The sequence below is a fragment of the Lynx rufus genome, unplaced genomic scaffold, assembly GCF_022079265.1.
Source record: "Lynx rufus isolate CCGP_SWC_20201006 ecotype Redwood Valley unplaced genomic scaffold, mLynRuf1.p SCAF_6, whole genome shotgun sequence".
In the NCBI taxonomy this organism is placed as follows: domain Eukaryota; kingdom Metazoa; phylum Chordata; class Mammalia; order Carnivora; family Felidae; genus Lynx; species Lynx rufus.
Window position 1 is genome coordinate 69,371,296 of NW_025814878.1, and position 27,703 is coordinate 69,398,998.

The 27,703-nt window shown below is 37.4% G+C and overlaps 1 pseudogene; it reads right to left on the reverse strand.

The window, feature by feature from the left end:
* Positions 1 to 3,103: 3,103 nt before the first annotated feature.
* On the reverse strand, positions 3,104 to 26,025 carry LOC124529128 (peptidyl-prolyl cis-trans isomerase D-like; annotated as a pseudogene).
* Positions 26,026 to 27,703: the final 1,678 nt, after the last annotated feature.

Here is a 27,703-nt window from a genome sequence, read left to right on the forward strand (position 1 = left end):
GGCCATATGTTTGTGGGTCCATTTCTAGGTTCACTGTTCTGTTCCATTGATCTGAGTGTCTGTTTTTGTGCCAGTACCATACTATCTTGATGATTATGGCTTTGTAATACATCTTGAAGTCCAGGATTGTGATGCCTCCAGCTTTGGTTCTTTTTCAGGATTGCTTTGGCTCATTGGGGTCTTTTCTGGCTCCATACAATACAATTTTAGGATTGATTGTTCTAGTTCTGTGAAGAATGCTGTTGTTATTCAGATTCAGATTGTGATTGCATTGAATATGTAGATTGCTTTGGGTAGTATTGACATTTTAACAATATTTGTTCTTCCAATCAATGAGCATGGAGTATTTTTCCCATTTTTTTGTGTCTTCGTCAATTTCTTTCATAAACTTTCTATAGTTTTCAGTGTATAGATTTTCCACCTCTTAGATTTATTTCTAGGTATTTTATGGTTTTTGGTGCGATTGTAAATGGTATCAATTCCTTGATTTCTCTTTCTGTTGCTTCATTGTTGGTGTATAGGAATACAATCAATTTCTGTGCATTGATTTTATATCCTGCGACTTTGGTGAATTCATGGATCAGTTCTAGCAGTTTGTTGGTGGAATCTTTTGGGTTTTCCATATAGAGTATCATGTTGTCTGCGAAGATTGAAAGTTTGACTTCCTCCTTGCTGATTTGGATGCCTTTTATTTCTTTGTGTTGTCTGATTGCAGAGGCTAACTGATTGCAGAGGCTAAGACTTCCAATACTATGTTGAATAATAGTGGCGAGAGTAGACATCCCTGCCTTGTTCCTGACCATAGGGGGAAAGCTCTCAGTTTTTCCCCATTGAAGATGATATTAGAGTTGGGGCTTCCATATATGGCTTTTATGATCTTGAGGTACGATCCTTTCATCCCTACATTCTTGAGGGTTTTTATCAAGAAAGGATGCTGTATTTTGTCAAATGCTTTCTCTGCAACTTTTGAGAGGATCATTTGGTTCTTGTCCTTTCTTTCATTGATGTGATGTGTCACATTGATTGTTTTGTAGATATTGAGCCAGCCCTTCATCCCAGGTATAAATCCCACTTGGTTGTGAATAATTCTTTTAATGTATTCTTGGATCTGGTTGGCTAGTATCTTGTTGAGGATTTTTGCATCCATGTTCATCAGGAAAATTGGTCTATAGTTCTCCTTTTTAGTGGGGTCTTTGTCTGGTTTTGGAATCAAGGTAGGGCTGGCTTCATAGATTGAGTTTGGAAGTTTTCCTTCCATTTCTATTTTTTGGAACAGCTTCAAAAGAATAGGTGTCAACCTTCTTTTAACGTTTGGCAGAATTCCCCTGGAAAGCCATTTGGCCCTGGACTCTTATTTTTTGGGACCTTTTGGTTACTAATTCAATTTCCTTACTGGTTATGGATCTGTTCAAATTTTCTATTTCTTTTTGTTTCAGTTTTGGTAGTTTATATGTTTCTAGCAATTTGTCCATTTCTTCTAGATTGCCCATTTTATTGGCATATAATTGCTCATAATATTCTCTTATTATTGTTTGTATTTCTGCTGTGTTGGTTGTGATCTCTCTTCTTTCATTCTTGATTTTATTTATTTGGGTCCTTTCCTTTTTCTTTTTGATCAAACTGGCTAGTGGTTTGTCAATTTTGTTAATTCTTTCAAAGAACCAGCTCCTGGTTTCGTTGATCTGTTCTACTGTTTTTTTTTATTTCAATAGCATTGATTTCTGCTCTAATCTTTATTAGTTCCTGTCTTCTGCTAGTTTTGGGTCTTATTTGCTGTTCTTTTTCCAGGTCTTTAAGGTGTAACGTTAGGTTGTGTATCTGAGACCTTCCTTCTTTAGGAAGGCCTATAGTGCTATACACTTTTCTCTTATGATCACCTTTGCTGTGTCCCAGAGGTTTGGGGCTGTGGTGTTATCATTTTCATTGGCTTCCATGTGCTTTTTTTTTCTTTATTTTTTAATTAAAAAAATAAATTTTTTAAAAGTTTATTTATTTTGAGAGGGACAAAGACAGCACAAGTGGGGGAGTGGCAGAGAGAGAGGGAAACAGAGAATCCTGAGCAGGCTCCGCACCATCAGCACAGAGCCTGATGCAGAGCTCAGACTCACGAAACTGTTAGATCATGACCTGCACTGAAATCAAGAGTCAGACACTTAAACAACTGAGCCACCCAGGTGCTCCCCGCCCCGCGCCTCTGGCTTCCAGGTACTTTTTAATTTCCTCTTTAACTTCTTGGTTAGCCCATGCATTATTTAGTAGGATGTTCTTTATTTAGTCTCCAAGTATTTGTTATTTTTCCAAGTTTTTTCTTGTTGTTGATTTTGAGTTTTATAATGTTGTGGTCTGAAAATATGCATGGTGTGATCTCAATATTTTTGTACTTGTTAAGGACTGACTTGTGTCCCAGTACGTGATCTATTCTGGAGAATGTTCCATGTGCATTTGAGAAGAATGTATATTCTGCTGCTTTCGGATGAAATGTTCTAATATATGTTAAGTCCATCCAGTTCAGTGTGTCATTCAAAGCATTGTTTCCTTGTTGATTTTCTGTTTAGATGATCTGTCCATTGTTGTAAGTGGGGTGTTAAAGTCCCCTACTATTATGGTATTATTGTCAATGAGTTTCTGTATGTTTGTGAGTAATTCATTTATATATTTGGGTGCTTGCACATTTGGAGCATAAATGTCTACAGCTGTTAGATCTTGGTGGATAAACCCCTGAATTATGATATAATTCCCTTCTTCATATCTTGTTACAGTCTTTATTTTAAAATCTAGGTTATCTGATATAAGTATGACCACTCAGGCTTTCTTTTGGTGACTATTAGCATGATAGGTGGTTCTCCAACCCCTTTTCTTTTCTTTCTTTTTTTTTTCTTTTTTTTGTATTTTGTAACACTGTTTTATTAAGAGTGAACCCTTTTCTAAAAAAAAAAAAAAAAAAAAAAGAGTGAACCCTTTTCGGTATTCCTAAACTGTAAACAATGAGAAACTGAAGTATCAAAGGAACACATCAGGGATTATCTGTAACAGACAGAAACCTTTAAATTTTCTTATTGCCTTTATACAATCAATGTATATTTAAGTAAAACTGAATTCCTTATTAGGCAAACATTTGTGCATACGCTGTCTTCTCTTTATCTTTCTGTGCCTTTGTCTCTTGTTTGGCTTTCAGCAGTTCTGCCTGGATAGATTTATCTTCCCTGCTCTCTCCTGAGCTTTCTTAAGATCAGCTAAAACTTGATCGTATTCTTTTAATCCTTGCCATCTGTGAACTCTATGGTACAATGCTTTCATATTTGATGGGTCTATTTCAAGAGCCTCCAAACAACTGTCAGTTGCTCCCTGCCAATTTGACATCTTCAGTTTACAAGCACCAATATTCAGAACACAGCCTAAAGCTGTAGGTTGCAACTTCGATCTATCTGCTTTCTCAATAACAGCCTTTGAACCTTCCACGTATCTTAAAACCTTTGTATATATTTTAATGGCCATCTCCCAGTTCTAGGATTTGAAAAAAGTATTTCCAATATTTTTTAAGTTTTCTGTTATTAGTAAAAATTTATCTACATCTTTTAAGTCTCTATCTGCTTCCTCAGGGAAATCTGGATGACTGTCACCAGAGCCATCTTTTGGGAATATGCCCCAGTCATCCCCTTTCTTCAATTTCCTCATTTTGCAATAACACACAATTTGGCAGGTTTTCCAGCTTTCACTTATACATTTTCCAGTATCCTTACCACACCCATTCCTTTAATTATGTGGCCAAATACCACATGTTTCCTATCCAAATGAGGAGTCAGAACTGTTGTGATAAAGAACTGACAACCATTTGTATTGCAGCCTGCATTTGCCATGCTCAATAAGCCTTCCTGGTCATGCTTATAATAGAAATTTTCATATTCAAGTTTTCCACCATAAATACTTTCTCTGCCTGTCCCATTTTGATTTGAGAAGTCTCTACCCGGAATCATAAATTTCTTAGTAATTCGATGGAAAGGACATCCTTTGAAATGGAGAGGTTCCCCAGTGGTGGGTCCAATGCCTTTTTCTCTGTACACAATGCACGAAAATTTTCTGCAGTTTTCAGTACAATATCTGCAAACAATTCTTTTAAAAAAATTTTTTTTCAACGTTTTTATTTTTTTGGGACAGAGAGAGACAGAGCATGAACGGGGGAGGGGCAGAGAGAGAGGGAGACACAGAATCCGAAACAGGCTCCAGGCTCTGAGCCATCAGCCCAGAGCCTGACGCGGGGCTCGAACTCCCGGACCGCGAGATCGTGACCTGGCTGAAGTCGGACGTTTAACCGACTGCGCCACCCAGGCGTCCCTCTGCAAACAATTCTAAGACAATTCACCCAACTCGCTCCCCTCCAATGTCCATGTCAAAGAAGACTCAAGGGTTATTGGGGTTGGAGGGCTTAGTTTGGGGGGGGGGATTGGTTAGACATATTGAATTGCAGATGCATTTGGAAGCAAACTCAGAGAACCTCCTCCATCCCCTTGCTTTCAATCTGAAGGTGTCTTTAGGTCTAAAGTGGGTCTCTTGTAAATAGCATATAGATGGATCTTGTTTTCTCATCCATTCTGTTAACCTATATCTTTTGATTGGAGGTTTCAGTCCACTGATATTTAGAGTGAGAACTGAAAGGTATGAATTTATTGCCATTATGTTGCCTGTAGAGTTGGAGTTTCTGGTGGTGTTCTCTGGTTCTTTCTAGTCTTTGTTGTTTTTGGTCTTTTTTTTTTTCCCTGTCTTTTCTCCCCTGAGAGATTCCCCCTTAAAATTTCTTGCAGGGCTGGTTTAGTGGTCACGAACTCCTTTAGTTTTTGTTTGGGAAAATTCTTATCTCTTCTATTTTGAATGACAGCCTTGCTAGATAAAGAATTCTTGGCTGCATATTTTTCCAGTTCAGCACATTGAATATATCCTGCCACTCCTTTCTAGCCTGCCACGTTTCTGTGGATAGGTCTGCTGCAAACCTGATCTGGCTTCCCTTGTAGGTTAAGGACTTTTTTTTCCCCTTGCTGCTTTCATGATTTTTTTCCTTGCCTATTTTGTGAATTTGACTATGATATGCCTTGTTGTTGTCGGTTTTTGTTGAATCTAATGGGAGTTCTCTGTGCTTCCTGGATTTTGATGTCTGTGTCTTTCCCTAGGTCAGAAAAGTTTTCTGCTATGATTTTCTCATAGAAACCTTCTACCCCTTTTTATCTTTTTTCATTTCCTGGGACCCTTATGATTCAGATGTTATTCCTTTTTAATGAGTCACTGAGTTCTCTACTTCTTATATTATGCTCTTTTGCCTTAGTTTCCCTCTTTTTCTCTGCTTCATTATTCTCCATAAATTTGTCTTCTACATCGCTGACTTACTTCATCCATCCTTGCCACTGTGGCATCCATTAGGATTGCAGCTCAGTTATAGCATTTTTATTTTCATCCTGACTAGATTTTTACTTCTTTTATCTCCACAGAAAGGGATTCTATGCTTTCTTTAACTCCAGCTAGTATTCTTTTTATTGTGATTCTAAATTCTGGTTTAGACATCTTGTCCGTTATCTGTGTTAAGTCCCTGGCTGTTATTTTTTTCCTGTTCTTTCCTTAGGGATGAATTCCTTCATTTCATCATTTAAATTCAGTTAAAATTGTGCAGATTTGTGTTAATCCTCAAATCAGTTTTCTAGGTGTGCAAGATGGTTTGGCCTTGATCTAGCTGCATTTCAGAAACAAGACAGGCAAAAAAAGTTCCATTCTTCTCCACCATCTTGGCCCCTCCATTAATTATTATTTCTAATAAAAACTACCTTTATTTGTGTCATGACTTTTTTTTTCTTTTTTTAATATATATTTTTAAAATTTATTTATTTTTGACAGAGAGAGAGACAGAACGTGAGCAGGGTAGGGGCAGAGAGAGACAGAAACACAGATCTGAAGCAGGTTCCAGGCTCTGAGCTGTTAGCACAGAGCCCGATGCAGGGCTGAAACTCATGAACCATGAGATCATGACCTTAGCCGAAGTCAGCTGCTTAACTGAGCCACCCAGGTGCCCCATGACTTTTTTTTTCTCCCAGGAACCTAGAAATTTGGAAGAGTATAACCAGTTGTGGGAAAACCCATGTACTGTTTGTATTTTTTCTTTAAAATATAGCCACATATGTTTTCAAACATAGCTACATAGATTTTCTTTAAAACATAATTATGTAAGTTTTAAAGAAAAAATAAAAAAATACATATAAGTTCTTTATATATTTTGGATACCAACTCTTTATCTGATATGCCATCTGGAAATATTTTCTCCCATTCCATAGGTTGCCTTTACTTTTTTTGATTGTTTCCTTCACTGTGCAGAAGATTTTTATTTTGATGAAGTCCTGCCACTCTGGACAACAGTATGGAGGTTCCTCAAAAAGTTAAAAATAGAACTACTCTACAGTCTAGCAATTGCACCACTATGTATTTACTCAAAGAATACAAAAATACTAATTCAGAGAGATACATGCATCCCCATGTTTATAACAGCATTATCTACAGTAGCCAAACTATGGAAACAGCCCAAGTGTCCGTCGACTGATGAATGGGTAAAGGCAATATGCTACCAGTGGTGCCTGGGTGGCTCAATTGGTTAAGTGTCAGACTTCAGCTCAGGTCATGATCTCATGGTTCGTGAGTTCAAATCCTGTGTCAGGCTCTGTGCTGACAGCTCGGAGCCTAGAGCCTGCTTTGGATTCTGTGTCTCCCTCTCTCTCTGCCCCTCCTCCTCTTGCACTCTGTCTCTTTCTCTCTCAAAAATAAACATTAAAAAAATAAAAAAAAAAGAGAAAATGTGGTACATATATACAATGGAATATTAGCCACAAAAAAGAATGAAATCTTGTCATTTGCAACAACATGCATGGAGCTAGAGAGTATTATGCTAAATGAGAGAAGTCAGTCAGAGGAAGACAAATACCATTTGATTTCACTCATATGTGGAATTTAAGAAACAAAGCAAATGAGCCAAGGGAAAAAAGAGAGAGATGCAAACCAAGAAAGAGACTCTTAACTGTAGAGAACAAACTGTTGGTTGCCAGAGGGGAGGTGGGTGGAGGCATGGGGTAAATAGGTGATGGGGATTAAGGAGTGCACTAGTGATGGTGAGCACTGGGTGTTGAGTCACTAAATTCTATACGTGAAACAAATACTACACTGTATGTTAACTAACTGGAATTTAAATAAAACCTTTAAAAAAAGACGAATTTTTTAAACTAAGAAAAATGATGAGGGGCAAGCTTTTAAGAAGCACCGTCTCCAAACCACCAAGTCTTGTGGTGGACAATTTATCTTTACTGTTTTGTGAATTTTCACAGTAGTCTTTTTAAAGTTGAGGATAATAAATCACAGAGAGATGAAACACTTTGTTTAGTTCAGCTTTGCCAGGTCTGTCTGGCTATCTAACCTTGGTGACTCAAAATTGTATATATTTTTTATCTCTTCCGAATGAAAAAGCATACTATCTGAAACCTTGGGCAAGACTCGGTTCTCCTGTGGTTTAATTTCTCATTTTACATAAGAAGAAATGATGTAATAATCCACTCTCCAAAGCTTACAAAACAGGTTCCTGAGAGATTGCCATATAGTGACATGGTAGTTGGTGATGCAGGCCTAGGAGCAGGGCTTCCCTGAGGACAGAGGAAGAGCTGGAAGTACACACCCTACCCCTATAAATGATTGACAGGGAAATGGTAGAGGAAGTGGTAGGTACTAACTGGAGCTGGAGGAACAATTCTGTGGGGAGCTGAGCCTTCTCCACTCCCATTTAAGAGTAGCAGGTTGACATGAAGGACAGACAGACATTAGTACACCTGAGCTTTCCCCTTCCCTTTTCAGACTAAGGAACATAGGTCACAAGGGCAACCTGCAACAGCCAGCATCCATCTGATCCTTCCCATGTGCCTAGCACTATACATCAACCTATTAAATCTCATTTAATGGCTGCAACAACCTTATGAAGGGTTTTGTTATCTCTGTTTTACAGAAGGGGCAACTGAGGATTTGAGAGTAAAAGTGTCTTGCTCAAGATCACAAAGCTGGTAGGTAAAGAAATAACCTTGGTTTCAATTGCTAACACATTTGTATCATTTCCATAGACTTCTGTGTGTTTTTACAAAATTGTTTACCCTGGATTTCCTTTAGCTGGGAGGCTTTTAGGTTGAGAAGCTTTAAAATAGGTCATGGGGTGCCTGGCTCAGTTGGTGGAGCATACGACTCTTGATCTTGGGGTTGTGAATTCGAGCCCTACATTGAGTATGGAGATTACTTAAAAAATATAAAATCTTTAAAATAAGTCATGAATGTTATGAGAAACTTAATCCCATTTTCATTAGAATTACTAATGTAAAGTTAACCTGATCTTAGAGACTCACCTCTTTTACCCCCAAACTGGTCCAGAATCAATCCACAGTTATCTTTCCATTGCCTATCAGTTCAGGCCTTTAAAAAAGTGTGATAAATTTCATTTTGTCATGGTATATAATCTCTTGGATTCTGTTTGATAGTATTTTGTTGAGAATTTTTATGTCTATATTCATAAGAGATATTGGTTTGTAGTTTTCTTCTCTTGTCATGTTTTTGTCTGGTTGTGATATCAGGGTAATGTTGACCTTATAGATTGAACTGGGAAATTTTCATACTTCTATTTTTTAGGAGAATTTGTGAAGAATTCATGTTAATTTCACTTTAAATATTTGGGAGAATTCATTAGTGAAGCCATCTGAGTCTAGGCTTTTCTTTGTGGGAAGATTTTTTTTTTAATCTTTTTTTAACGTTTATTCATTTTTGAGAGACAGAGAGAGACAGAGGCATGAGCAGGGAAGGGGCAGAGAGAAGGAGACACAGAATCCGAAACAGGCTCCAGGCCCCTAGCTCTCAGCACAGAGCCTGACGCGGTCCTCAAACCCATGAACTGTGAGATCCTGACCTGAGTCAAAGTCGGACGCTCAACCAACTGAGCCCCCAGGTGCCCGGGAAGATTTTTATTATTAATTCAATCTCTTAACTTCCTATTGGTCTATTTAGATTTTCTTTTATTTTTTTTCTTGAGTCAGTTTCAGTAGTTTGTACCTTTTTGGGAATTTCTCCATTTCATCTAGGTTATGTAATTTGTTGGCATGTAATTATGATTCTTTTCTTTGTATAAGGTTGAGAGTAATGTCCTTTCTTTCATTCCATATTTAAGGAACTAATTTCAGTTTTTTATTTTTATTTCTTACTTTTTTTGGTCATTCTAGCTAATGGTTTGTCATTTTTTGGATCTTTTAGAAGAACTTAGAAGATTTTTTTCTATTAGTTTTTTATTTTCTATTTCACTTATTTCCACTCTTCATTATTTTCTTCTTTATCCTTGCTTTAGGCTTAGTTTGCATTTATTTTCCTAGTTTCTTAAGTTAAAACATTAAGTTATTGATTTAACACAGGCATGCACAGCTATAAATTTACCTGTATACACTGCTTTGACTGCATCTCATTTTTACTGTTTCATGGCCATTAATCTCAGCATACTTAATAATTTCTTTTATGATTTCTTCTTTGACCTATTGGTTATATAGGAGTATGATGCTTAATTTTCATGTATTTATGAATTTCCCATATTTTCTTTATTTATTGACTTCTAATTTTATTCCATTGTGGTTGGAGGACATGCTTTGTATGACTGAAATCTTTGTGAATGTATGGAGGCTTGTTTTATGACCTAGCATATGATCTATCTTGGAGAATATTCTGTGTGTGTCTGAAAAGAATGTACATTCTGTTGGGGTGCCTGGGTAGCTCAGTCAGTTAAGTGTCTGACTCTTGGTTTTGGCTCAGGTCATAATCTCATGGTTTGTGAGTTTCAGCTCCACATCAAGCTCTGCACTGGTGGTGTGGAGCCTGCTTGGGATTCTTTCTCTCTCCCCTCTCTCCCTCTGCCCCAACCCCACTTGTTCTCTCTCTCAAAATAAATAAATAAGCTTAAAAAAAATGTACATCCTATTGTTGTTGGGTGGAGTGTTATTTAAATGTCTGTTATGTCTAGTTGGTTTATGGTGTTTTCAGGTCTTCTGTTTCCTTTTTGATCTTCTGCCTAGTTGTACTATTCATTTTTGAAGTCTCCAATTGTTACTGTTGAATTGACTATTTCTCCTTGCAGTTTTGTAACTTTTTACTTCACACATTTTTAGGTTTTGTTATTATATGCATACATGCATATAACTATCGTTTATTTCTGATAAATTTACCCTTTTATTACTATAAAATGTTTTTTTGTCTTACAGTCTATTTTGTCTGATATTAGTACAGCCACTCCAGGTTTTTGGATACTCCATACTCTATGCATATATCTCTTTTCTCATCGTTTTATTTTCAACTTATTTTTGTCTTTTAATCTAAAATTTGTCTTCTGTGGATGGCATATAGTTGGATCATGGATTTTTTTCCTCCATTCTTCCAAATCCTGCCTTTATATTTAATCTAATAACCAGTTTGGTAGGATTCATATCTGTCATTGTGCTCTTTGTTTTGTATATTTATTATATCTTTCTTGTTCCTTTGTCCTTCCATTACTACCTTCATTTTTGTTGTTTTCAATTTTTTAAAATTATTTTAGAAAGAGAGTGTGTGTGAGTTGGGGAAAGGGGCAGAGGAAGAGAGAGAGAGAATCCCAAGTAGGCTCCATGCTCAGCATGGAGGCCTGACTCAGGCCATGACCCTGGGATCATGACCTGAGATGAAATTGAGAGCTAGATGCTCAACGGACTGAGCCATCCAGGAACGCGTTGACATTTTCTAGTGTACCATTTTAATATCTCATTTTTAAATTCCATTTGTGAATTATTTTCTGTCAGTTCAGAGCCAGATGTAGGGCTTGATCTCATGAACCATGAGATCGTGACCTGAGCTGAAATCAAAAGTCAGACGCTTAACCTATTGAGCCACCCACGTGCCTCATGTTTTTGTCTTTTAATAGTTTGACTATGATGTGTCAAGTGTGGATCTAATTGGAGTTTCTTGAGCTTCTTGGATGTGTTGATTTTTGGTTTTCATCAAATTTGAGAAATTTTGTCCCTTATTTCTTCAAATAGACTTTCTATCCCTTCTTCTCTTTCTTTCAGGTGCTCTCATCCTGTGAATGCCATTACACTTAATCATGTCTCATAAGTCTTTGAGACACTGTTTATTCTTTTTCATCATTGTATTTTCTTTCTGTTCCTCAGACTAGATAGTTTCTATTAACCCATCTTTAAGTTTGTTGATACTTTTTGCAGCCAACTCAGATTTTTTGTTGAGCTCTTCTACTGATTTTTCATTTCAGTTATTGTGCTTTTCAGTTCCAGAACTTCTTTTTGGTTCTGTTATTTATTTATTTTGAATAATTGCTATTTATTGGTATTATTTATCCAATGAGATGTTGTTCTCATATGTTCTTTTAGTTTTTTAGTTCTATGAATGTATTTATAATAGATGATTTAAAGGTTTTGTCTAATAAGTCCAACATTTGAGCCCCATCAAGGACAGTTTCCATTAGCTGTTTTTTTATCCTCTTGGTATGGACCATACTTTCCTATTTCTTTGCATGTCTTATAAACTTTTAAACAAATACTGGACATTTAAGATAATATAATATGGTAACTTTGAAAATGAGACCATCCCTTCCACCAACCAGGGTTTGTTGTTGTTTGTGGTTGTGATGGTGATTGTTGTTGCTGTTTATTTTCTGAACTAATTCTCTAAAGACTTTCCTGAACTAATTGTGTAAAGTGTATATTCTCTGTTGTATATGGCCACTGAAGTTTTTGCTCAGTTAACTTAATGATCAGCTAATGATTGGACAGAAATATCCTTAAATGCCTTGAACTGGAAAGTCTCCTAGCCTTTGCTCAGGGTTTTTCTATGCATGTTGGGGCATACTTTCAGCATTCGGATAGGCAGTTTTTGCAACTCTTCCTTAGCCTTCATTTTCTGTTTGTACAGAATCTCAAAGCTAGCCAGAGGTGAAAATATTAGGACCTTCTAAGATCTTTCCTGGCATACTCACATCTCTGCATGTGCATGGCCTTTTAGATTCCCAGGACTATGTTGAGCTTTTCAAAGTCCCTAAGGACTCCTTATTCACTAGCTTCTCCTTTAAAATTTTCCTGACCAGCCTCTTATTTGCCCAACTGTTAGTGCTATCTTAAACAGCTGTGATGTTAAATAATTGCCATGCATTTTTTTTTTTTTTTTGACAAGCACTGTTGGGAAAAGGCTATTCCACTGAGCAAGTGCTGAGTTAGGTCAAAAAAGAAGCCCCATTAGTGGGGATTTCCAGAAAGCTTCCACTTAGGTCATATGATGGCAATTCTTTGGGAATGGAGGTTTTTGGGGAGTGCTAAACCTGTTCTGCCATCTCAGTGACTTCTAGGCTACTGGTGTAACAGCTGCTGTGATTGCAAATCTGTTGGGTTTCAAGACTACTATGGGGATAGGAATAGGGCAAATTAAAGATTCCACAATGCATTTTTTTTAAACAGATATTCAGACTTTTTTCTTGAGAAAAGAAGAAAAATTGGATTACTGCAAGCCTTTGGTTAATTTCCAGAATTCTGAAAAAAGCTGATTTTGACAGTTTTACTGGTGCTCTTATTATTTTTATAGAGAACTATATTTGGGGAGCTTGTTTCCTGCCATCATGGAAGTACTTCTCAAGATTTTTTTTTTGCAACAAAAAGCAATTATACTGAAACTTGTCCAGCAGAGAAACAGAAACTTCCTACTTCCTATGCATCATCCCACACCCCATGTCTATTTGATTTTGTTCATGATAGCTATCTTTGAAAAACGTTCTGTGGTTTTTTGATCCTTCACTTAATCCTTTAACTCTTAAAGAGAAGGGGCCTTGAACTGTAAATGTCCCCTAAGGTTTGATAATTAAGGATTTTAATAATGTTTTTATTATTTCAGTTTGGATTTTAGAACATTATTGTGTTTCATCCATTTTTCTTAAAAAATTTAAAATCTAACTCCCCCTCCCTGAGTTTACTAATATGTAACCATCACACAGAGCAAACTAACATACTTATCACTTGAATGAATGGATATCTTACAGTAAAATTGACAAAGGGAGGAATTTTCAGCATAACGAATTCCCATCAACTTCTTTTTAATCATTAGATGTATGTTTTTTTTTTTAAAGTTTATTTATTTTGAAAGAGAGAGAGAAAGAACAAGGGAGGGGCAGAGAGAGGGAGAGACAGAATCCCAAGCAGGCTCTGCACTGACAGAGCAGAGCCTGACATAGGCCTTGAACTCACGAACCATAAGATCATGACCTGAGCAGAGATCAAGAGTCAGACACTCAACTGACTGAGCCACCAAGGTGCCCCTGGATTTATATTTTAATTAAAAAAAAAATCTGACCTAAACACTCATGAAGGAGCAGTCAAGATGTTTGCCAATCTTTTAGATAAACATTAGAATATTGTAAGTTATTTTATAACTCTTAATTAACATGTTATCATTTTTCAGCTTTGATCCATCCACTGAGCTCATGCCTCTTCTCTTTTCTTCAAATCTTTAGCCTAATTGTCTAAGATTTAGGAATTTCCCTATATTACACACTCATCTGACAGCATAACCTTTGGGCCTTGTCTTATTCCTCTTTATCTTCTCCACTGAACCAAACATCTTTCATATTTTTATGTAGTCAAGTTTATCTATTTTTCCATTTTGGTCTCTGGGTTTCATGTTGTACTTAGGCAAAATTAAGTTTTTCTCTTGTATTTTCTTCCACAGTCTTTATAGTTTCATTTTAAATAATTGATCCAACCAGAATTTATTCTGGTCTAAGGAGTGATGTAGGGATTAACTTTTATTCTTTTCCCAAAAGATTTGCCAGGTGACTCAATTCTGTCATTGAATAGTTTTATCTTTTCCCAATGTATAGGTAATGCAACTTTTTACAAAAGAAATTTTTATATGTACTTTAGCCTTGATTATGTTTCATTTATCAGCTTGTCTATTTTGACTGAAGTACCAATTATTGTTGCTATTAAAATCTAGTAGAACTCCTAGTTTACTGTCAAGGTGGATCCAGCTTTTGTGTGACCTAATGCTAATATAGTTTAAGAAAAAGAATACAAAATCACAAAAAATTAGTACAAAAAGGAATATTGATTTAGAAAGAGAAAAAAATCATCACAAATTACAGAATTTTGGAAGATAATTACTTCAAACATCATAACAGCTGGAAAACAATCAATATTTTTATCTGTTGCCTCTCACCTTTCTATAATGATTTCCCCCTACTTTTTGACTATTTACTTTTTGATTGTCTCTTCATATCAAATAATTTTATAATATAATTTTCTATATAAAGGAAAAATAAAGTCTTTTTTCTATCATATATTTTTTATTATTGAAACATTTTTATAATTAAAGTTTATAATTTCTTATAATCGAAATAAATTTTTTTCACCTTTATACCTTATCATTGGTAATGTCATGTAAATTGGGAGAAACTTCAAGTTTGGCTTCCCAACTTCTATAAACCTCCACAAAATTTCTTTAATATATAAGCTGTAAGATTTTAGACATTTAGTGTTTTTTTCCCCCATGAATGATATTGTGTATTTGTTGAAATGTTGGCATTCATTAACAAATATGTTGTTGATATCACTGTCATATTGTATTTTTATGTCCTGAATCAGAGGGAGCTGGCATAATAGACAGTAAAATGTTTTTAGAAACTATTCCCATAGTATAGTTAGCCTATACCTTATACACTGAAGTGACTGAATACCACATAAATATATCCAACTACATCCAAACTAAATGAATCTTCCAGTCAACTTTCTCTTAGCTGGTTCTCAAAATTCCTAAGTCCTCTCCAGTACTATCCATCACAAGGGAAAGTGTGATGAAGAGGGAACTGGAATGAAAAGAGAGATCTTGGGGCACCTGGGTGGCTTAGTCGGCTAAGTGTCTGACTCATGATCTTGGCTCAGGTCATGATCTCACAGTTCTTCAGATCCAGGACTGCATCAGGCTCTGTGCTGACAACATGGAGCCTGCTTGGGATTCTCTCTCTTCCTCTCTCTCTGCCCCTCCTCCACTTGCTTGTGTGCTTTCACTTTCTCAAAATAAATAAATAAACATTTTAAAAAAGAGAGATAGATGTCTTAACCAATTGCAGTTAAAATACCTTACATGTGAAATTTTAACAAAATCATATGAGCATATAAATACATTGCTAGAACCCTCCCAGGGCCTTGAAAGTGATCCATGCAGGTGTGGCACCCTGAGGTTTAAGCTTTATTGGTTTTATAGTAAATCCATCTGTATACATTACTCTTGTTCTCAATAAATCTCTGAGCTGTTCTCATTTGTTTATTTTTTTCCAAAGAGCTTAAGAATAATTTTATCCAGTTCACAAAAATCTTATTTGGGAGAATACCTGGAAGATGGCAGTGTAGGAGGATGCTGGGCTTACCTTGTCCTGCTGATCGCTTAGATTCCACCCGCATCTGCCTAAATAACCCAGAAAACTGCCAGAAGACTAGCAGAGCAGACTCTCTGGAGCCAAGCATAGACAAGAGGCCCACAGAAGAGGGTATGAAGGGTAGAGAGGCGGTGCATGCTACATGGACTGGCAGGAGGGAACCGGGACGGTGGAGGGGCAGCCCACCCGGCCAGGCAGGGCCCCCGAGTCTGGCTTGCAAAAGTGGAGGGGCCAGACTGCATAAGTTCTGATAGCCAGTGGGACATAATATCTGGAATGTTAAAAGTCAACAGCTCTGCACTTGGAGAGCTGGGAGGGTGAGAGGACACTGGGAGGGAGAGTTGCTGAGCCCCAGAAGACAGAGTTCAGCTCGGCAGGGAACAAAGGCTCTGACAAGTGCCATATCCCTCTCCCATCCCCCAGCCAAAATTCCAAAGGGAACCAGTTCCTGTCATCAAACTTGCTTGCACCGTGCAAACACCAAACGCTGTGCTTCTGTGGATCCATCCCTCTGACGGGTCTGCCTCCCTCCTGGTGCTGCAGGGCCCCTCCCGCAGGGGACCACCAGCAGCAAAGCAAGCTAAGCCTGTCCCTCCCACCGCTGTGCACCTTGCAGAACCACCCTGGCTAATATGCCAGATCCCATCGAAGCAGCACCACAGCCTGGCAATGTGCAAGTAGCCCAGACAGGGGCCACACCACTCCACAGTGAGTCCTCCCTCTGGGAGAGGGGAAGATAAGGTACACACCAGACTGACTGTGGCCCCAGCACTGGGCTGAGGGCAGACGTCGGGTCTGACTGCGGCCCCACCCACCAACACAAGTTACTCCAGACAGCACAGGGGAAGTGCCCTGTAGTTTTGAGCCACTGCAGGGACTACCCAAGAAAATGAGACGGATGAACTCTCCTCAAAAGAAACTCTGTGAAGTAGCAACAGCTAACAGATTGATCAAAAATGATTTAAGCAATATAATAGAACAAGAATTTAGAATAATAGTCATAAAATTAATCGCTGGGCTTGAAAAAAGCATAGAGGACAGCAGAGAATCTATTGCTACAGAGATCGAGGGACTAAGAAATATCATGAGGAGCTAAAAAATGCTATCAATGAGGTGCAAAATAAAATGGAGGTGGCCATAGCACGTATTGAAGAGGCAGAGGAGAGAATAGGTGAATTAGAAGATAAAATTATGGAAAAAGAGGAAGCTGAGAAAAAGAGATAAAAAAAATCCAGGAGTATGAGGGGAGAATTAGAGAACTAAGTGATGCAATCAAATGGAACAATATCCATATAGTAGGAATTCCAGAAGAGGGAGAGAGAGAGGAAGGGGCTGAAGGTTTACTTGAACAAATTATAGCTGAGAACTTCCCTGATCTGGGGAAGGAAAAAGGCATTGAAATCCAAAAGGCACAGAGAACTCGCTTCAGACATAACTTGAATCGATCTTCTGCACGACATATCATAGTGAAACTGGCAAAATACAAGGATAAAGAGAATTCTGAAAGCAGCTAGGGATAAACAGACTCTAACTTACAAAGGTAGACACATAAGAGTAGTGGCAGACCTATCTACTGAAACTCGGCAGGCCAGAAAGGAATGGCAGGAAATGTTCAATGTGATGATCAGAAAAAATATGCAGCTGAGAATCTTTTATCCAGCAAGTGTGTCAATCAGAATAGAAGGAGAGATAAAGGTCTTCCCAAACAAACAAAAACTGAAGGAATTCATCACCACTACACCAGCCCTACAAGAGATCCTAAGGGGGATTCTCTGAGTGAAATGTTGCAAGGACCACAAAGTACCAGAGACATCACTATAAGCATGAAACCTACAGACGTCACAATGACTCTAAACCCATATCTTTCAATAATAACGCTGAATTTAAATGGACTCAATGCTCCAACCAAAAGACATAGGGTATCAGAATGGATAAAAATATAAGACTCATCTATTTGCTGTCTACAAGAGACTCATTTTAGACCTGAGGACACCTTCAGATTGAAAGTGAAGGGATGGAGAACTATCTATCATGCTACCAGAAGTCAAAAGAAAGCTGGAGTAGCCATACTTATATCAGACAAACTAGACTTTAAATTAAAGGCTGTAACAAGAGATGAAGAAGGGCATTATATAATAATTACAGGGGCTATCCATCAGGAAGAGCTAACAATTATAAATGTCTATGTGCCAAATACAGGAGCCCCCAAGTATATAAAACAATCATAAACATAAGCAACCTTATTGATAAGAATGTGGTAATTGCAGGGGACTTTAATACTCCACTTACAATTATGGATAGATCATCTAGACACACGGTCAATAAAGAAACAAGGGCCCTGAATGAGACATTGGATCAGATGGACTTGACAGATATATTTAGAACTCTGCATCCCAAAGCAACAGAATATACTTTCTTCTCGAGTGCACATGGAACATTCTCCAAGATAGATCACATACTGGGTCACAAAACAGCCCTTCATAAGTATACAAGAATTGAAATCATACCATGCATACTTTCAGACCACAATGCTATGAAGCTTGAAATCAACCACAGGGAAAAGTCTGGAAAACCTCCAAAAGCATGAGGTTAAAGAACACCCTACTAAAGAATGAATGGGTCAACCAGGCAATTAGAGAAGAAATTAAAAAATATATGGAAACAAACGAAAATGAGAATACAGCAATCCAAACGCTTTGGGATGCAGTGAAGGCAGTCCTGAGAGGAAAATACATTGCAATCCAGGTCTATCTCAAGAAACAAGAAAAATCCCAAATACAAAATCTAACAGCACACCTAAAGGAAATAGAAGCAGAACAGCAAAGACAGCCTAAATCCAGCAGAAGAAGAGAAATAATAAAGATCAGAGCAGAAATAAACAATATAGAATCTAAAACAACTGTAGAGCAGATCAACAAAACCAAGAGTTGGTTTTTTGAAAAAATAAACAAAATTGATAAACCTCTAGCCAGGCTTCTCAAAAAGAAAAGGGAGATGACCCAAACAGATAAAATCATGAATGAAAATGGAATTATTACAACCAATCCCTCAGAGATACAAGCAATTATCATGGAATACTATGAAAAATTATATGCCAACAAATTGGACAACCTGGAAGAAATGGACAAATTCCTAAAAACCCACACGCTTCCAAAACTCAATCAGGAGGAAATAGAAAGCTTGAACAGACCCATAACCAGCAAAGAAATTGAATCAGTCATCAAAAATCTCCCAACAAATAAGAGTCCAGGACCAGATGGCTTCCCAGGGGAGTTCTACCAGACGTTTAAAGCAGAGATAATACCTATCCTTCTCAAGCTATTCCAAGAAATAGAAAGGGAAGGAAAACTTCCAGACTCATTCTATGAAGCCAGTATTACTTCGATTCCTAAACCAGACGGAGACCCAGTAAAAAAAGAGAACTACAGGCCAATATCCCTGATGAATGTGGATGCAAAAATTCTCAATAAGATACTAGCAAATTGAATTCAACAGCGTATAAAAAGAATTATTCGCTGTGATCAAGTGGGATTCATTTCTGGGCTGCAGGGCTGATTCAAAATTAGCAAGTCAATGTGATACATCACATTAATAAAAGAAAAGAACCATATGATCCTGTCAATCGATGCAGAAAAAGCATTTGACAAAATTCAGCATTCTTTCTTCATAAAAACCCTCGAGAAACTCAGGATAGAAGAAACATACTTAAACATCATAAAAGTCATTTATGGAAAGCCCACAGCAAATATCATCCTCATTGGGGAAAAACTGAGAGCTTTCCACCTGAGATCAGGAACATGACAGGGATGTCCACTCTCACCGCTGTTGTTTAACATAGTGGTGGAAGTTCCAGCATCAGTAATCAGACAACAAAAGGAAATCAAAGGCATCAAAATTGTCAAAGATGAAGTCAAGCTTTCACTTTTTGGAGATGACATGATATTATACACGGAAAACTGGACACACTCCACCAAAAGTCTGCTAGAACTGATACATGAATTAAGCAACGTCGCAGGATACAAAATTAATGTACGCAAATCAGTTGCGCTCTTATACACTAATGAAGCAATAGAAGACAAATAAAGAAACTGATCCCATTCACAATTGCACCAAGAATCATAAAATACCTAGAAATAAACCTAACCAAAGATGTAAAAGATCTGTATGCTGAAAACTATAGAAAGCTTGTGAAGGAAATTGAAGAAGATATAAAGAAATGGAAAAACATTCCAGGGGCGCCTGGGTGGCGCAGTCGGTTAAGCGTCCGACTTCAGCCAGGTCACGATCTCGCGGTCCGTGAGTTCGAGCCCCGCGTCGGGTTCTGGGCTGATGGCTCAGAGCCTGGAGCCTGTTTCTGATTCTGTGTGTCTCCCTCTCTCTCTGCCCCTTCCCCGTTCATGCTCTGTCTCTCTCTGTCCCAAAAATAAATAATAAACGTTGAAAAAAAAATTAAAAAAAAAAACATTCCATACTCATGGATTTAAAGAATAAATATTGTTAAAGTGTCACTGCTACCCAAAGCTATCTACACATTCAATGCAATCCCAATCAAAATTGCACCAGCATTCTTCTCGAAGCTAGAACAAGCAATCCTAAAATGTGTATGGAACCACAAAAGACCCAGAATAGCCAAAGTAATATTGAAGAAGAAGACCAAAGCAGGAGGCATCACAATCCCAGACTTTAGCCTCTACTACAAAGCTGTCATCATCAAGACAGCATGGTATTGGCACAAAACAGACACATAGACTAATGGAATAGAATAGAGACTCCAGAATTGGATCCACAAAAGTATGGCCAACTAATCTTTGACAAAGCAGGAAAGAACATCCAATGAGAAAAAGACAGTCTCTTTAACAAATGGTGCTGGGAGAACTGGACAACAACATACAGAAGAATGAAACTAGACCACTTTCTCACACCACTTACAAAAATTAACTCAAAATGGATAAAGGACCTGAATGTGAGACAGGAAACCATCAAAACCCTAGAGGAGAAAGCAGGAAAAAACCTCTCTGATCTCAGCCACAGTAGTTTCTTACTTGACACATCTCCAAAGGCAAGGGAATTAAAAGCAAAAATGAACTATTGGGACCTCATGAATATAAAAAGCTTCTGCACTGCAAAGGAAACAATCAACAAAACTAAAAGGCAACTGACAGAATGGGAAAAGAGATTTGCAAATGACATATTGGACAAAGGGCTAGTATCCAAAATCTTTAAAGAGCTCACCAAACTCCACACCTGAAAAACAAATAATCCAGTGAAGAAATGGGGAGAAGACATGAATAGACACTTCTCTAAAGAAGACATCCAGATGGCCAACAGGCACATGAAAAGATGCTCAACGTCGCTCCTCATCAGGGAAATACACATCAAAACCACACTGAGATGTCACCTCATGCCAGTGAGAGTGGCTAAAATGAACAAATCAGAAGACTATAGATGCTGGTGAGGATGTGGAGAAACGGGAACCCTCTCGCACTTGGTGGGAATGCAAACAGGTGCAGCCGCTCTGGAAAACAGTGTGGAGGTTCCTCAAAAAATTAAAAACAGATCTACCCTATGACCCAGCAGTAGCACTGCTAGGAATTTACCCAAGGGATACAGGAGTGCTGACGCATAGGGGCACTTCTACCCCAATGTTTATAGCAGCACTTTCAACAATAACCAAATTATGGAAAGAGCCTAAATGTCCATCAACGGATGAATGGATAAAGAAACTGTGGTTTATATAAACAATGGAATACTACGTGCAATGAGAAAGAATGAAATATGGCCTTTTGTAGCAATGTGGATGGAACTGAAGAGTGTTATGCTAAGTGAAATAAGTCATACAGAGAAAGACGGATACCATATGTTTTCACTCTTATGTGGATCCTGAGAAACTTAATAGAAGACCATACGGTAGGGGAAGGGGAAAAAAAGTTAGAGAGGGAGGGAGCCAAACCATGAGAGACTCTTAAAAACTGAGAACAAACTGAGGGTTGATGGGTGGTGGGAGGGAGGAGAGGGTGGGTGATGGGTATTGAAGAGGGCACCTGTTGGGATGAGCACTGGGTGTTGTATGGAAACCAATTTGACAATAAATTTCATATTAAAAAAATCTTATTTGGTATTTCATTAGTGTATCAGTCAAAGGAGAGAAACCACACAGTGATATGAATTGGTAAAGTTTAATGTAAATAATTATTAATTTCAACAGAGGATTCGAACAACAAGGTATTGACTCGTAAAAGTAAACAAAACTCTAAGGAATATAGGAATAGCAGATATAAGGAGCAGCCATCACTCCTACACTAAATGAGGTAAAGCCAAGAAGAGCCCCCAGACTGATATCCAGATGTTGGTAGAGACTGGCTTACTGGATGGTAGAGAGGTTGCTTTAGTGCTGAACTGGTGGGACTTGCTGGAAGTATGCACCACAAGGTGCCAGGAAAAGCTGATCATTGGAAGGTGAACAAAATCTCGTGAGGACAGTGGTACTAGGAATCTTCTGGTGGCTGTGCACTGAAGGAGCTAGGTTTTGGAGAAGTTCTATACTCGCAGGAGTCTGGAGAGTAAGCAGGAGGGAACCAGGAGGCAAAAACTCTTCCCCATACAGTTTCTCTTTGACAAAGTGCACTCTACTGGTTAGCTGGCAAAGGAAAAATAAAATTTAAAGGATCTGGATCCATTTTTGTAGAGCAGCCAATGAATAATGAATTTGGACAAGAGGTAATTAATTGCTATCTGATAATTTTGTAATGTATTAGATTTATACATTCATTTAAGGAAAACTTGTATTTTTATCTAAGAAAAGAGTATGGTGTTCCATTTGCTCAAGATTTTTCTTAGTAGATTTTTCTAGTTTAAAAAATACATGAGTATTCTAAGCTTATATTTTTTCCAAGTATTATGTTCATTTTGTTGTTTCTACTGGGAATTAGATATTTTCCCATTATATTTTTGATCATTGTTCAAGCTGTTGATTTTTTTGTATATTCATTTTGCAGTGACAGTCTTATTAGTTTATCTTCGTATTCCTCATGTTTTTTACCCAGTTGATTCTCTTGGTTTTCCATACATAAAATTTTATTATCTGAAACTAATGAAAATTTTTTGGTTTTTTTTCCCAGATTTCTAGGAGCTTTATATAATTCTAAGATGCTTATGTTAATAATATATCTACCTATATATTATCTAAGAGGGTTTTATATTACTTATTTGACAATACTTCCCATGTAATTTAATATACCAAATAAGTCTAATTAGTTTAATTTCTTACACACAGAAAAATTTTTTTTCCTGAAATGTTCTATGGGTCTGCTGGCAATTTTAAGTTAGATTGCAGTCAAAAGACTTTATTTATTTATTTATTTATTTATTTATTACTTTGGATAATATTTTTTTTTCTTTTTTAGTTTTTATTTAAAATATAAATAGTTAACATACAGTGTACTACTAGCTTCAGGTGTACAATTTAGTGATTCAACACTTACATACAACACCTGGTTGTGGTGCCTGGGTGGCTCAGTTGGTTAAGCGTCTGATTTCGGCTAAGGCTATGATCTCACAGTTGTGAGTTTGAGCCCTGCGTTGGGCTCTGTGCTGACAGCTCAGAGCCTGGCGCCTGCTTCGAATTTTGTGACTCCCTCTCTCTCTGTCCCTCCCCCGCTCGTGCTCTATGTCTCTCTCTCAAAATAAACAAACATTAAAACAAAACAAAACAAAGCAAAAAACAGCTGGTGCTCATCACAAGTGCATTCTTTAATCCCCATCACCTATTTCACCCATCCTCTTGCCCACCTCCCCTCTGGTAACCATCAGTTTGTTCTTTATAGTTACGAGTCTGTTTCTTGGTTTATATCTCTTTTCCTCCCCGTGATTGTTTCTTTTGTTTTTTAAATTCCATATATGAGTGAAATAATATGGTATTTGTCTTTCTCTGACTGACTTATATCACTTAGCATAATATTCTCCAGTTCCATCCTTAGCATTGCAAATGGTAAGATTTGTCTTTTTTTTTGTGGCTGAGTAATATTCTATTATATATATATATATATATATATATATATATATATATATACCACATTTTCCTTATCCATTCATCAGTCAATGGACATTTGGGCTGTTTCCATAGTTTGGCTATTGTAGATAATGTTGCGATAAATATCAGGGTGCCGTATCCCTTTGAATAAGTACTTTTGTATTCTTTGGGTAAATACCTAGTAGTGCAATTGCTGGATTATAGGATAGTTCTGTACCCTATAAAGTTTTAACTTTCTGAGGAACTTTTATATTGTGAAACCAATGAAATTTTATCTCTTTTTATTAATCATTTTAAATAATGTTAGTAATAATTTTGTCTAATTAAATTAGTTAATATGTCTTGAGGAATGTTAAGTAATAATGGTGATTTAAGCATCATTGCTTTGATGTAAATCCTTCTAGAATTTCACTCTCCTGCATGGATGTTAGCTTTTTATTTGCACAGTATATTTGATCATGTTAAGAAAGTATCATTTGATTCTTACTTTTCCAATCAAATCTACAATTGATGATTTTATAAATGAGGTATTTTAAAACATTGTTTGATTTTATTTTGTAGTGTTTTATTTATGATTTTTGTATCAATATTTATGAGTGAAATTGGGATATAGTTTTCTGTTAAATTTTGGAATCGTTGTTACATGGCTTTGTATAAATAATTGGAAAACTTTCTACTTTTTCTTTGGAAAATTTAATAAATATTTAAATATTTATTCCTCAAAGATTGGAATAACTTCATCTGTAAAACTCTCTAGTCTTTGTGTTTTGGGGAATATTTAGGCTTAGGCAATTTAAAAAATATCTTAAGTTTCTTTAGAATATCTGTCTTTTCTTGAGTTATTTTTGGTAATTTGTATCTTTGTCAAAAGTCATAAATTTCTCCAGGATTTATTTTCTCTCTCTCTTCTTTCTCATCTTTCTTTCTTTCTTTCTTTCTTTCTTTCTTTCTTTCTTTCTTTCTTTCTTTTTCTCCTTCCTTCCTTCCTTCCTTCCTTCCTTCCTTCCTTCCTTCCTTCCTCTTTCTTTCTCTTTCTTTCATCACATCCACCCAAGCAGGGGAGGGGCCCAGGGAGAAGGATAGAGAGAATCTTAAGCAGACTCCATGCTCAGTGTAGAGCCTGATGTGGGGCTTGATTTGGGACTTGATCTCACAACCGTGAGATCATGACCTGAGCAAGAGTCAGACATTCAACTGACTGAGCCACCCAGGTGCCCCTTCTCCTGGATTTTCAAAGTTATTAACAAGGACTTTAAATTATCTCACCCTTGGTAGTTATTTTTACATTTCATTCTTAATTCTTCATGTTTGTGCTTTGAATTTATAATTTTATCGCATCAGTATCAGAGAATGCAATCTGTACTGTTTCCCTAGTTGAAATTTATTGAACTTTTATCTGTGGCCAATATAGGACTGATTTTTGTAACTATTTCAGGAGTAAATTAGTTAAACTCTTTGTGGTAGGACGTTCCTTTTTGTCATTAAATCAGCTAAATACATTTGAAAAAATCTATCAAGTCTGCACTTTTTCTAAACCATTGTAGTCTAGTGTCTTTGCTGAAAAGTATTCCTAAGACTAGCAGCACCAACCTAGCCAGAGAGCTTGTCAGAAATGTGGAATCTCAGGCCCCATCCCAGACTTACTGGATCAGAACCTTCATTTTAACAAGATCCACTTGTTATACATGTGCACATTAAAATCCTAGGGAATTACATAATTTAAATCATAACATTTAATTTAGTTATGAATGTTCTCCAGATCATGTTATTTATTGATATTGCCCTTTTTATTTATTTATTTATTTTTTAAATTTTTTTTTTCCAACGTTTATTTATTTTTAAGACAGAGAGAGACAGAGCATGAACGGGGGAGGGGCAGAGAGAGAGGGAGACACAGAATCGGAAACAGGCTCCAGGCTCTGAGTCATCAGCCCAGAGCCCGACGCGGGGCTCGAACTCCCGGACCGCGAGATTGTGACCTGGCTGAAGTCGGACGCTTAACCGACTGCGCCACCCAGGCGCCCCAATATTGCCCTTTTTAAATGAATTGAATCCCTTATAAAATTGAACAAGGGGCACCTGGGTGGTTCAGTTGGTTAAGTCTCCCAACGTTAGCTCAGGTCATGATGTCACAGTTTGTGGGTTCGAGCCCCACATCAGACTCTGTGCTGACATTTCAGAGCCTGGACCCTGCTTCAAATTCTGTGTCTCCCTGTCTCTCTGCCCCTCCCCTACTCGTGCTCTGTCTCTCTCTGTCTCTCACCAATAAATAAATGTTAAAAATTTTTATAAAAATATCTAACAAAAAGTAAGTTTTATAAGGCACTGAATACAGTGTAAATTTTTACCACTTTTCTAAGAATATAATTACAGCTGGGGCTGGTTTATAACCCATTGTGATGTCATCCTTTCTTCTGTAACCCTCACCTTCCTCATCTTCTGTCTTAATGCTTGGAAACTGGTTAGCATCCAAGGAGTTTAGCTGTACAGACTTGGGGGACATGGTCACACCCCCACTGGACTGAAAAATCTAGTGTAATAACATTGTTTTTTTCTATATGTTTTTCTGTGAAGCTCAGGCTTGAGCTCAAGCCACCAGGCAGTGGTTCTGGACCTCATGCCAAGCAACAACTGAAAGAAACAAGCAGTATATTCTTTCTTTCTTGCAGCCTAGCTACCCCAGAAAACCTTAGGAAGTGGAGGGCAAGGAATGACCACCAACTTGGTAGCCATTGAGGAGCTTATAGGGTCAGGACTGGGCATAAGTCAAGCCAGTGGTATTGGACATATTAAGAATTAGGGCTTTTCAGATGCAACTCATTGCAATTATGCCCTTATCATGCCAGGCCATGTGGAACTTTCTTAAGGGAATTGTGTGACATCTAAAAACATAGCAGGTATTCTAAGTTTTTTTAGGGTGTTGCATTTTATTTTTGTACAGCAATAATTTTGGAGATATTTTTGGCAGGGGTGAATTTCAAACCAAGCAGGAAAAGGATGGACACTCTTAATCATGTACAGATCAGGGGCACTTCAGCAAAAGTGTAACTCTTGCTTCTCTCAGAAAAAAAATGCTGATCCTTGATCTCATCAATAGAGCAGACAAGGCTGAATTCTCACTAATAAAGCTTGACATGAAAAATCTACTCAATTGGCATATGTTTGAAAAATTGGCAATGTCTTCCTGTTCCACAGATATCTGAAAAGTTCTGAGAGCAGATTTTGACTCCTTTAAGTTCTTATCACCTAGATGGGTGTTTCTTGGGTTGTCATAGTCATGAAATCAGGGAATTGCCTTGGACTGGATTAGGCCCTCCATAATATTGTGTCACTAAATGGAACCCCTGAAGTAGCATTTCAGATACTACATCGGGTCCTGCCACTTGCAGCTTTCCTACTCCTCTCTCCCCTTCTCCTTTTTCTTTCCTTCTCCTATCTTCCACCTCTCTCTCTACTTTTCATTCCTCCCTGGCCTATGTCTGGGAGCTTTAGTAGCATTAATCAATCATATTATAGACATCTAGTATGCACCAGGCAGGATGCTGGGCACTGTGGAAAATACAAAGTGAACACAATATACATTTGTCCTTGATGAACTTATGCATTCGCTAGAGAGACAAGTGTATACACACATGAAGATGACCTCATACAGCTCATGCTATGCTATAAATATAAGTACTAATAGGATAAACTTAGGACAGGGAGAGATCACCTTTGTTTTCTATCGTCAGGGAAAAAGACTTTTCCAGGGAAGGTGGGGCTTGGAGAAAAATCAGGATCAACAACTAAGACACTCTTATTGATGTTTCTCAAAGAAAAACAAATAAATGTTATTGAGCCCTGGGCTAGTTATTTCTGGACTTACACTTTTTTAAAGTTCTTTCCAGTCCAAAGTGAAATATTGGATTTCTAGAAGAGATTTTGATTATGTTTAGAACTTTTCTCAATATACTATCTTATGGAATAAATATTTGTGAAGTATTAGTAATTTTCATGGCAAATTGAGTATCTAACTTAAATTCAAAGCATACATTAATTCATTTGAACCTCTTATATTGATCCATCTAGATACCATCCTCTTGGGGCGCCTGGGTGGCTCAGTCGGTTAAGCGCCCGACTTTGGCTCAGGTCATGATCTTGCGGTCCGTGGGTTCGAGCCCCGCATCAGGCTCTGTGCTGAC